This window comes from Mustela erminea, chromosome 7, assembly GCF_009829155.1.
Source record: "Mustela erminea isolate mMusErm1 chromosome 7, mMusErm1.Pri, whole genome shotgun sequence".
NCBI lineage: Eukaryota > Metazoa > Chordata > Mammalia > Carnivora > Mustelidae > Mustela > Mustela erminea.
Window position 1 is genome coordinate 28,488,588 of NC_045620.1, and position 11,391 is coordinate 28,499,978.

At 51.2% G+C, this 11,391-nt stretch overlaps 1 long non-coding RNA gene across 1 annotated transcript; it reads left to right on the forward strand.

The window, feature by feature from the left end:
- Positions 1–1,864: 1,864 nt before the first annotated feature.
- Positions 1,865–10,943, forward strand: LOC116595161. Its single transcript, XR_004287545.1, has 4 exons — positions 1,865–2,563; positions 2,868–2,984; positions 3,170–3,278; positions 10,771–10,943. It is a non-coding gene; the product is annotated as an uncharacterized LOC116595161 (long non-coding RNA).
- The last annotated feature ends 448 nt before the right edge of the window (positions 10,944–11,391 follow it).

The following is an 11,391-nucleotide window of genomic DNA, read 5'->3' on the forward strand; positions in this document are numbered from 1 at the left end:
CGGTGGACACCTCCAGGACCACGCTCCGAGGAGCACCGAGCCCCTGGGTACTCTGGGTACTCTCTGGGTACCCCTGGGTACTCTCCCTTTCTGCAGACGCCACTGCCTCCCTTCCTTGGCCCATCTGACTTGGCCCTTCAGGGAGCGATTCCAGTTTGGGACCAGGACCCCAAGACAACGTGTGGCACCGACTTGGGCTCCGCCACCCATGTCTCTGCGTGCTGTCAGTGTGACCCTCCACGGGTGAGTCCACCCTTCGGGTGTTAGGCGGATTTCTCCTGAGGGGACCTCGTCGTGGGTGTCCGTATCCTTATTCCACAGTCCTGAGACACTGAGCCCCGGGGAGGTGAAGACTCTTGCTGATGCTCACGCAGCTGGTAAGGGCAGAGCTGGGGTACAAGCTCGTTCATCTTGGTTATCATGGCTGTGCAACTGTCATGACTTAAAACAGCAACACTTGCTGTGTGTGTGACTGGGTGACACGGCCAGGCCGCAGGGGAAGCCACATCCCTGCTCCTGTCACCATTCGCTGGGGGAGCTCGGAGGCTGGGGCTGCAATCTGCCTTCCTCACTCATGTGCGGAGTATTGGTGGGGGCTGGTGGCAGTGACTTTGGCTGAGGGGCCCCCTGTGCGGCTGGGGCTTCCCCCTGACCCAGGGCCAGGGTTCAAGAGTTAAGTCATGTGAGTCTGCGTCCAAAGCCCGAGTTCTCCCCCAGGAAGGACTAAGGGAGTGGGGAATACAGCTCCGGGCAGTGGGGAGCTGCCTGGAATGAACAGACCCTAGCAGGATCCAAGCAGAATGTTCTGTCCTGGAAGCTTGGGTCCCTGGGAAGCCTCTTGCCCAAAGGCAGAGGAGGGAGGAGGACCTGGAAGAACGGCTGCCCCCCACCCCCCACCAGCCCTGAGGTCTGAGCTGGTCAGAGGAGCCAGGCAGCCCAGACCTAAGGCAGAAACAGGCCTTTAATATGCAAAGCTGCCCCAGACACAGCTGCCCGTCATGTAGGAGTCCAACCAGGGCCAGGCCAAGAACCAGGGGGGCCTTTGCTTCCTGCTTTTGGCCCACAGTCAGCACCCGCTACAAAGTACATAATTTCGGGTCCTTCTCAGTTCCACCACCACAGTCAGGGTGCAGCTGGGGCCACTCTCACCCGGACCATTGCAGTAGCCTCCTCACTGTCTATGCTGCTCAGTTCCAAGTCATGCTCCACTCAGTGGCCAGAGAGGCTTCAAACTGTAACCCAAACATCATATTACACCCCCCCCCCCAATCTGAGGACCTTCTATCCTAGACGACCATTCAAACTGTTCAAACTCTGACTCGTACACACACCCATCGGCCCTTTGCCCTGTTCGCTCCCTCTGCTGGGAACCATCTCTCGCAGCTTTGCGTGGCCAATTCCTCCTTGTCCTTCTGGTCTCAGCTCCAATGCCACCTGCTCGGAGGGGAGGCTTTCTGACCTCCTGGTCCAAATGGATTTCCTCCTTCCACCCGAGGCCATCTTCATCACCCTCTGATGCCACTCTAATTGTTTGCCTGTTTTTTTTTTTTTTTTTTTCTTTGTCTCCCCTCTACCCAGCCTGGTCTCGTGAGAGTAGGGACCATATCCATCTGGCTCGCTGCTGTGTCCTCTGCATCTAGAGCGGGGCTTGGTGCACTTCATTAAACGCTTGTGAGTCAGTGAGAGAGGCAAATGAATAAATGCACCCACAGACACACACGTTCTCACTCCGGGCGCTCAATCACATGCTCAGACCCCCTCCCACACTTGCAAACACACATTCATCCACACCTGGCTCACACGTTCGAACACTCCCAGATGCATCCCGCCAGGGAAGCGCTGGAGAGGCTCAGGTGCCTGTAACCAGGGACGCTACCTCCCCCTCCTGGACAGATTGGGGAAGTGCAGGCAGAGTCTTGCCGCCATCCTGAGGCTAATTTTAACTTGATTTCCTTGCAGATACCAACCAGCGCATTCCTGCCCCCTGTACTCTCCCCGGTGGGTCTCTGTATCATTTCTAAGTCTTTCCTCCCTACCCTGGCATTTGGCCCAGGCCCTAGACCTCGGGGTGTTCTAACCGAAAGTGCAGAAGGATGAGGGGAAAGAGAGCTCCTCTCTCACCTCTCCAAGCCAAGTTTCAGGATCATTGTCACAGGCCTCATACGGCCCATTTGCAGCCAGTGTCCGCATTCTCACAGGTTTGGAATAAGATGTGAATGGCTTCGAACGCTGGCAGGAAGGCCTGGATTTTATCCATAGTTCATTAGGAGCCTCTGTGAGTTGCTGAGCAAGAGAGGGACAGGAGCAGGACTGTCCTTCACAAAGATAAAGTAGACCATGGGCATTCACTTACTGGTTTCTTCCTTCCTTCCTTCCATTTAACAGGCTCTGGGAATCCAGCAGTGGCCAGACAGATGAGGTTGGCCTTCACGGAGCATGGTCTGGGGCAACATATATGGGAGGGTGCATTTGGATACAGAGGGACATCACCCCAGTTCTGGATCCTGCTGAGTCCTGAGATGAGGTGAAGCTCATTATAAGAGAATCAGCTCCTCCTGCCCAGGTAAGCCCTATAGGTAGAGCTGAGGGGAGGGTCTGCTCAGCCACTGATGGAATGCAGACCCAGGATCAGGGCCAAGCTGGGTTCTCCTCCGGCTTTTTCCAGCAGACCTGCCTTAAAGGCGGCATCTGTTGAGTTTTTTCCCCCAGTTTAATCAAATAGATGCAAATAGAATGCAAATGTATGCAAGAGGTCCTAACTCAGGGTATGTTAAATAAATGTATTATGGTCTGCTTGCTGCAATTATAGTCAAACTCAGCATTTAGGATGTGACCGACATGAAATAAGGAACTGATTGTACCATCAGACAGGATAATCACTTTGGAGACAAGATGAAGCAGAGGCCAGGGGACCCAGACACGCCATATGGAGAGATGCACCTGCAACGCTCAGGTGTTCATAGAAGATTCTCTGCGTTTGGGAGGTAAGGAAAGAGGAAGGAACACATTTTGCTCTCAGCCCGGGCTGGCGCTTTAAGTCCTTCTTTCAAAAGGATGAGGAGTTAGAAATCCTGGGGACTGGTCCCGCCCACGTTGCTTGGCGACATCACGTATCCCATATCCCTTCCAGCTAGTCCCTTCCCGACCTGTCTTCTCTTCTGTGTAACAGGTGTGATGACAGGGAAACATGAAGGAGTTCTTGGAAGGTGCTGAGCTTAGGGTTCCCAGAAGCTGACCCTGAGACAAGGATTCCTACGAAAGTAAAGAAAGCATTCCAGGTAACAAGATGTAATATAACTATAGATTATCTCACCACAGAGCACTCCCAGGAAAGCCGGTGGGAAATCAAGCAGGGAATGGACAGAAGCCGAGCAAAGGGTGTGTCATCTCTGAGTCCCACTTCGGGTCAGTCCCATAGTACCTACACTCCTACACTCATCAGTGATTGGAGGAAGTCAGCTCTCCTCAGGAGCCCACGCATTTCCAGGCGCTTCCTGCTTTCTATCAATGTGGGTTCTCTGAAAGAGACAGGTGCTGGCTGCAGGGGAGTAGGGGAGGGGGTATGAGGGTGGAGTGGAAGCATACTGGGAGCCAGCACCCAAAGGATCGTCCACTATAGGAGGGGACAAGCTCTGGAAACTGTGAAGGATTTGACCAGGTGTGAGCTGCTCTCCCAGCTCACCAATGAACTTCAGGCAAGTCATCTTGCCTCTCAGGGCCTCTTTCTTCCCTGGGTGAATGAGAGCAACAAGGCACACAGAGCGTCATGGGGTGAGAGGGGTTGAGCACAGGTGGCTTTTGGGGTCATGAGCCCGTGGGGAAGCAGCCCGTCGCAGTGAAGCTTGGTCTCATCTCTCGGAAGGGCCATGTGCCTGTACCTATCAAAATTACAGGTGCCCGAATCCTTCAACATTCATTTCATTTTCTTTCATTTTCTAAGATGTTGTCCTACCTATGTATTCACACACACGCAAAGAAACATATCTATAGGTTTATCCACTGCAGCATTGTTCTTAATAGCAAAGAAATTAAAATAATCTAATTGGGCGCCTGGGTGGCTCAGTGGGTTAAGCCGCTGCCTTCAGCTCAGGTCATGATCTCAGGGTCCTGGGATCGAGGCCCGCATCGGGCTCTCTGCTCAGCGGGGAGCCTGCTTCCCTCTCTCTCTCTGCCTGCCTCTCCATCTACTTGTGATTTCTCTCTGTCAAATAAATAAATAAAATCTTAAAAAAAAAATAAAAATAAAATAACCTAATTGTTGAGCAAATTTTGTATATTCATGTAATGGAATATTCTGCAACCAAAATAAGTAAATAAATACATAAAAAGGAATGAGGCAGTGCCCTCTATTATTGGATGATCTCCAAGCTCTATAGTGATGTTAGAAAAAAAAAAAGAATAAAAAAAATCAAGATAAAGAACAGCATGTATTTTATTTATTTAACAAACTGACAGTCCGATGAGATGGGTGTTACTATTATGTCCATTTTGCAGATGAGAAAACAGAGGCATGGAGAGCTTAAGTAACTCGACCAAGGTCATGAAATGAGGACGCGGCAGAGCCAGGATTGAAGGATGGAGGGGTGGGGAAATTTGAACTTTTTGTTGCTTCGCTGGCTTTCCTGTCGCGGGCTGGAGAGGACTGCTAATCAGTCATAATCATTCTCCTTTCCCAGCCAGGGATGGGTTTGGGAAGGATGCATGGCCCACTTGTGACCAATGAGATACAAGGGGCTGTCTCCTGGGGGTTCCTAGCAAAATTTCCCTCATTGATTGAGAGAGATGTTTGGCGGGAGCACCAGGGTGGCTCGGTTGGTTACGTGGCCGATTCTTCGTCTCAGGTCATGATCTCAGGGTCCTGAGGATCGAGCCCTGGGTGGGGCTCCACGCTTAGTGGGGAGTCTGCTTGAGATTCTCTCTCTCTCTCTCTCTCTCCCTCCCACTGCCCCTTCCCCCATGTGTGTGCTCTCTTACTTTCTCTCTTAAAAAAAGAAAGAAGGAAAAAGAGATGTTTGGAAGCACAGTCTCCTCTCCTGTGCTCCCTGATGTTCTCGTGAAGAGGCTGTCAGTGGAGGCAGCCTCCTGGTGACCTGGGGAGGGCAGAGCCTGAAGATAGAGGCAGATGCACCGAGGAAGGTATAGACAGACAGGCAGAACTTGGGTCCTTATAAAGCCATCAAGCCACTGAAATAACCAGCCCCAGGCCCTCTTGTTCTGTGAGATAATATGCTTATGTCCGTGGTTCTGGGATGGGAGTGGGCATTACCATCACCTGTGAAAACACAGGTGGCTGGACCCTGCTCTCAGCATTTCCGATTCAGGAGGCAAAGCCAAGAATGTACGTTTCTAACAAGCTCCCAGGTGATGCTGATGCTGGCTGGTCTGGGGAACCGCACTTGGAAAGCTACTGCTGAAAGCATTTTGAGTTAAAGTTTCTATTCTATGAAGCCCAAAGCATCTCGAGGGACACGCGAGCCAGAGCTGTGTGCCTCCCAAATGCTCTGGGGCGGGGGAGGCCAGGGGTCATGAGTCAGGGAGGCAGCTTGGGGGGATGGAACTAGCACCAGGATGGGGATCAGGACCCCAGGGTGACGTACCCACCCTTGTGACCTTGAGCACTTCCTTGCTGCCCTAAACAGTCTGCTTCTCCATCCATAAACGCGAGGAGGATGGGGGAGATTACAGCCGACTTTGCTTTCTTTGACGCTCCGTGTCCCAGGATTCACCAGTGAATCTGACCTTGGGGGCTCAGGGGGGATTGAGGCTGTCCCCTTTGTGCCATCCGCGCCTCTCTCCCTCTCTCACACCTGGAGAGGCTCCCGAAGCATCAGGAGCTGGGAGGCAGAGGCAGGCCCCACAGTCATTTTTAACATATTAAAGTTCCAGGCAGAAAGCTCATTTGGAGCTTGTATTCGAGCTGGGAGATGAGACGCTGGAGCCAAGCTTCTCTTGCAGGGGTTTCGTCTCCCCGGCTTGAGCTGGGCTGCATCACAAACCAGCATCTCAGGGACGCGATGCCCTGGCGTCCCTGGGAGCCACTCCCCCGGGGGTCTTGATTTGGAGGTGTAGGGTAAACACAGACTTGGCATGCTTTCTCTCTCCATATCCAATCAGTCACTGACTACTAGCCTCCCCTTCCTAAATGCCATTCAGATCTGCCAGCTCCCCACTGTCTCTCTGCACAGGACTCTTGGAACCAGCCCTAACCAGGCTGTCTGCCGCCGGGGTGGCCTCCTACCCCACCGGCAACACCTGATTCAGCCTCTGGACCCTCGCACAGCCCTTCACGGTCTGGCCCCTGCCACCCTCTGCGGCATCCCCGTGCCCTTGAAACTCCAGTGGGACCAGAGTACTAGAGTTTCCAGAATGTTCTGAGCCTTTGCCCATGCTGGGGCTCCTGCCTGGACTGCAGTACTTCTCACTCCCCCTCCCTCCACGCAGAAACCTTACTTGCGGCGCACAGTGCAAAATGGAAATGTGGGGCCCTGTTGGAAATGTACTGAGTTTCCAGACTGCAACAGCAAAACATCAAACCAGGTTTGGGCCCCTTGTATACGTGAGCCCTGTATGACCGCACAGGTTGCCCCCCACCCCCCATGAAGCCAGGCCTGCTCCTGTCCGTCACCCCACAATCTCCACCCTGGGTATCCTCTTTGCCCCTAGCCCTCTGTGCATCCTCATCATACAGCAACGGTCTATTTTTCTCCTCCTCCTAGACTGTGAGCACCAGGCAGCAGGGCTCACACCTGTCTTGTTCCTAGAAATGTCCTGGATGCCTGGCACAGCACTTGGCAGTAGGCGTGAATTGCCACTCCACGCACAAACGATCTGCTCAACACACGTTTCTACAGGGTCCCTAATGTGCCAGACACATTTCTAGGCGCTGAGACTACCTCCCTGAACCAGACAGAGTCCCTGGCTCTTGTAGGGCTGACATTCTAGAAAGGAAGACACACTCTCTCGGGGTGGGTGGGGGTGGTTCTGATAGAAGCAGGCCCCGAGGCTAGGATCTGAGCACTCCTGGATAATGGAGAGGGATGGTGGGCTCAGCAGGGAACTGGGGGAGGAGGGCCCAAGAGGAAGAGGAGGTATCCAGGGGAGCGGGCATGGGACTCAACTCCAAGGAGGGTTCTGGGAGCTGGTGTCCCCGCTGAGGGCAAGGATGATGGGAGTACTGATCCACACCTCCCGTTCTGCAGGGGCTGAGAGCCGCCCCACGGGCCAACAACTCCCAGGGGCTTCCGCTCCTATGCCAGAAGAGGTCTTCTGGTCTCCTGGGGGCTTGAAGCGAGAAGCCACCAGCAGAAAGGGGATCCTGCGGAGCAGCGGGCAGGGTTTGGGGTATGACACATCGCATATGCACTCAACAATGACCACAGTCCATTGGCACGATGTGTCTCAGGGGGAGGGAGTGGGTTATGTGGAGCAGAGCAAGGGGGGCTGGGTGTGTGTGGGAGGGAGGGGCTGCAGAACCCCTTGATCTGGAGCTGAACTTCCCTACCTTCTGCCCACCCTCAGCCCCTCTGCCTCCCTCTCTCCCGCCTGACCCCACACCACAGTGGTTTTCTTTTAGCCTTTCATCTGGACCATACATTACAAGGTCATAGGCCCCCACGGCATGAGAGATGAGGACCCAAATTGCTGGAGACTTTTAATTTGGCTTCTGACAACCCCTCCACCCGCCCTGTTGATCTTCCCGAGGTCTCAGGGCCTAGAGGGAGAGGTGACTTGCTCCCTTCCTCTGCAAGGAGCTGCTGCTAATGAAGAGAGGCAGGCGGAGACCTGGCCCCATCTCCTGCTGATGGTCCAGGCACGTGGTGGAGGGAGGAGGCTACGAACTGGGACTTTATTGAGGTAGCGGCCAGCTTCCACAGAGAGGGGGCCCCGAGGGTCAAGACCTGTCAACCCTGCCAATAATTTGTCTTGATTTTTGCCTTGATTTGCTGTGCTCATCAGAAATAGGATTTTGAAGGCCAGCACCAGGCCAAAGCTCTAATTTGCTTCTGGGAGGGTTTGGATCACGTACCCGCTTTTAAGCCAGCACCTTGCCCTCCCCCATTGCCCCCTCCCCCAACAAAGGAGAATTACGAGCCCCCACACGCCTGTTTTCAACAGTCTTCCACATCCACAACCTCATTTGCCCTCCAAACAATCTGATAGTTGAAGCAGAAAGATTAATATTCCCCTTTCAGAAACAGGCAGTGGGTCACTGAGGCTGGTTAAGACCAGATGTGGGCTGGTCTAGAACCTGAATTTCTGGAGCCTTCATGCAGGGCCTTCCCCATCACATCAAGCTGTGTCCACCTTCTGTGAACCTTGTAGTGGGGTTAAAATCTTTGGGAGGCATTTTCAAGACATTTTAAAAATTGGAATTATAATATAGATTTAGAAACAAAAAGCCAAAGGGATGAAAAAGTACAGCATAGGAAATACAGTTAAGAATACCGTAAACATTGGGGCGCCTGGGTGGCTCAGTGCGTTAAAGCCTCTGCCTTTGGCTCAGGTCATGGTCCCAGGGTCCTCGGATCGAGCCCTGCATTGGGCTCTCTGCTTGGTGGGGAGCCTGCTTCTCCCTCTCTCTCTGCCTGCCTCTCTGTCTACTTGTGATCTCTTTCAAATAAATAAATAAATAAAATCTTAAAAACAAAATACCATAAACATTTTGTATGGTGACAGATGGTGACTACACTCACTGTGGCAAGCGCCACGTCATGTACGGGATTGTCCAACCTCTATGTTGGACACCTGGACCTGATATGATATTGTGTGTCAACTATACCTCAATTAAATATTAAAGAACAAACACAAATCGTAAGCACACAGCTCAGTGAATTTCGCAAAATTTTCACAAAATTCCTGTCTAGCCAACATCCAGGTCTAGAAATAGAATGTTTCCCCAGAAGCTCCAAACTTCGATGTCCCTGGAAAATCCAGGGAGATGACGAACATGAAAGCCATGTGTGAATCCAAGTTTCATGTGTGTGTGTTTACACATACATATTTACAAATTAATGGGCTCCTTTACGCATGCTCATTGCACAGAAGACAAATGATGAAAACCCTCTACAAGCTTGCATAGAATAGGCATCTATGTAAAGAATGTTGAGACAAGGCAGAGGGCGTGGTGAGCTTCTCCGGGTGGCTGAGCTTTGCCCCAGGTATCAGTGAAGAGAGCCTAGTGAGGGATGTGGTCCATGAGGAGCCACTCCTGCCTCAAGGTCCTCCGAAAGAAATAACTTCCAACCAGTGCTTGCTGGTCTGGCCTCACCACCTCCCCCCTCAGATGCTCTAACTCAGGAATTAATTGAAGCCTCTATCACTCTGCACCACAGGTGGGCATGTAACAAAGTCATATGGTATTAATAGTTGGCATTTTTGTATCGGGGAGTGGGAGTGGGGATTGTTCCTAACTTGGGGGGAAACAAAGTACCTCAGTAAATCACTAAGGGTAGAAGACAGGGGCTCCAGTATTAGCGGGGTCAGGGCACCCAAGAGGAGAAGCCAAAGTGCTCTGACTGAGGTGTTTGTTGTGCTGAGAATTGTGCTCTCATCCAGGGAGGAAGAAGGAAAGGAGAGAGAAGGTGGAGAAGGGAAGGTGGGTGGCTGCAGAAAGATGGTGGCCTGGACTGTGTGGGGCAAGGTCCCTGAGGGAAGCCCCTTGGAGACCAGAAGGATTTTAAGAACAGGATGGGACAGCAACATGGTGGTGCTTGGAGGATGGTGTACAAGGCAACGGCTCCCTGGGACTCACCCATTATGAACATCTGTCACTTTCACTTTGTGTGGTGTGGTGGTCTTTAGGAGGGGATTAGGTGATGGTAGAGAGGACAGTATGGGAACATTTGAAGGGATCCAGAGTGGAACAGAGATAGCACTTGGGGAAATGGGAGTCCAAAGCTAGAACTGACACTGACAGTGTCCGCCATATTCCTACCCTTCCTCCCTCACCCTGAACATTCACAGATACCTCAGGGGAATCTTTGACCGGGCTTGGAGCCAAGAGTGTTTGTCAATCTTTTTCAGATCTCAAGAGGCAAGAGAGGGCCAGCAAACACAGGGGTTGAATAAAAACCCAAAAGATCGCAACTCTGAGTATCATCGTGCAAACACCACAGCAGCAGCATCTGAGGAAGGCTGAGGGAGACATCCCCGGGACAACTTTGTGTCTAGATTGATGGCATGGATCACAACCGGTCTAAGCCTTTCTCTACAGTCCTGTTCCCCTCTTTCCCAGCTGAGGGTGGCCTCATGACCCAGTTCTGGCTGAAGAGACCTACGCCACATTCTGCTGAGTTGTGCATAGAATGAGGTTGGGGTCCTGAAAGCTTTGGTTTTCTCCAACCTTGAATGCCGACATGATGATTGGTGTGGTGGCAGACATCTTGTTACCATGAGGAAAATGTCAAGACATAGTTGAGTCACTGAACCAAAACCAGCAGCCAACTACTTCTGGTCTTGTTATATGAGAAAAATAAACCTCTATTGGATTATAACCATTATAGTCTGGTTTTCTGTGTCTTGCACTAAACATATTTCTAACCGGTACAGAGGTAGATGAAGGAAACTGCTCCCCAAATGATTTGATTTTATTCATATATGAGAATTAAAGACAAATTCAGAGGACAATTTAACCAGATGCCTGGAACCAAGAGGCTCAGCTCCGGCTCCGGTAGAGAATAGCAAAGACCTGCCAAATCTCATTACCAAAAGCACAAAACAGCCCTCCAGTGAAGCATCCAAGTTAATAGTGTTTCTCAATCTCATCCACAGGCAAAGCCAAGGCAGCAAAATGAAGCCAGTGATAGATGCAGCCACATCAGCTGTTAGCTTGCTACGGTTTTAGTCCCTTCATCATCAACAGCTTCAAGATCCCAGTGGAAAAATGGATGATCAGATAGAAGAGCTGAGAAAAGGTGAGCCACTTCTAGTTTGCAGGAACAGGAATAGGCATTCATGGGCAGGAGAAAGCAACCAAGAGTAGATAACTCTTGTCCATATTTCTCATATATAAGAAAACAGATCGAATAAGACTTTAAAGGGTTTTGTTTGGATTTAAATTAATTGATTCATACATCAAGCACTTATTTAATACCCACTGTATACCGTGTCCCATGCAGGTGTCAGTAAAATACGCTGAGTATAGTGGGCACAATAAACCAAGGACAAAAATAACTATAACATAAACCAAAGGGATCTTGGGAATCTTGATAGAGGAACAAAATGTGCTGAAATTTTGGGGAAGTGAGACAACTCTGACTTTGGATTTCCTGTGGATGGGAGATAGGCTCCATTTGGCTGCACAGTTACTGTTGGGGCACATGTGACATAAACATATAAGAATAAAAGGAAAAGGAAGGGAAGGAATAGACATCCATGAGGCAGGGAGTGTGT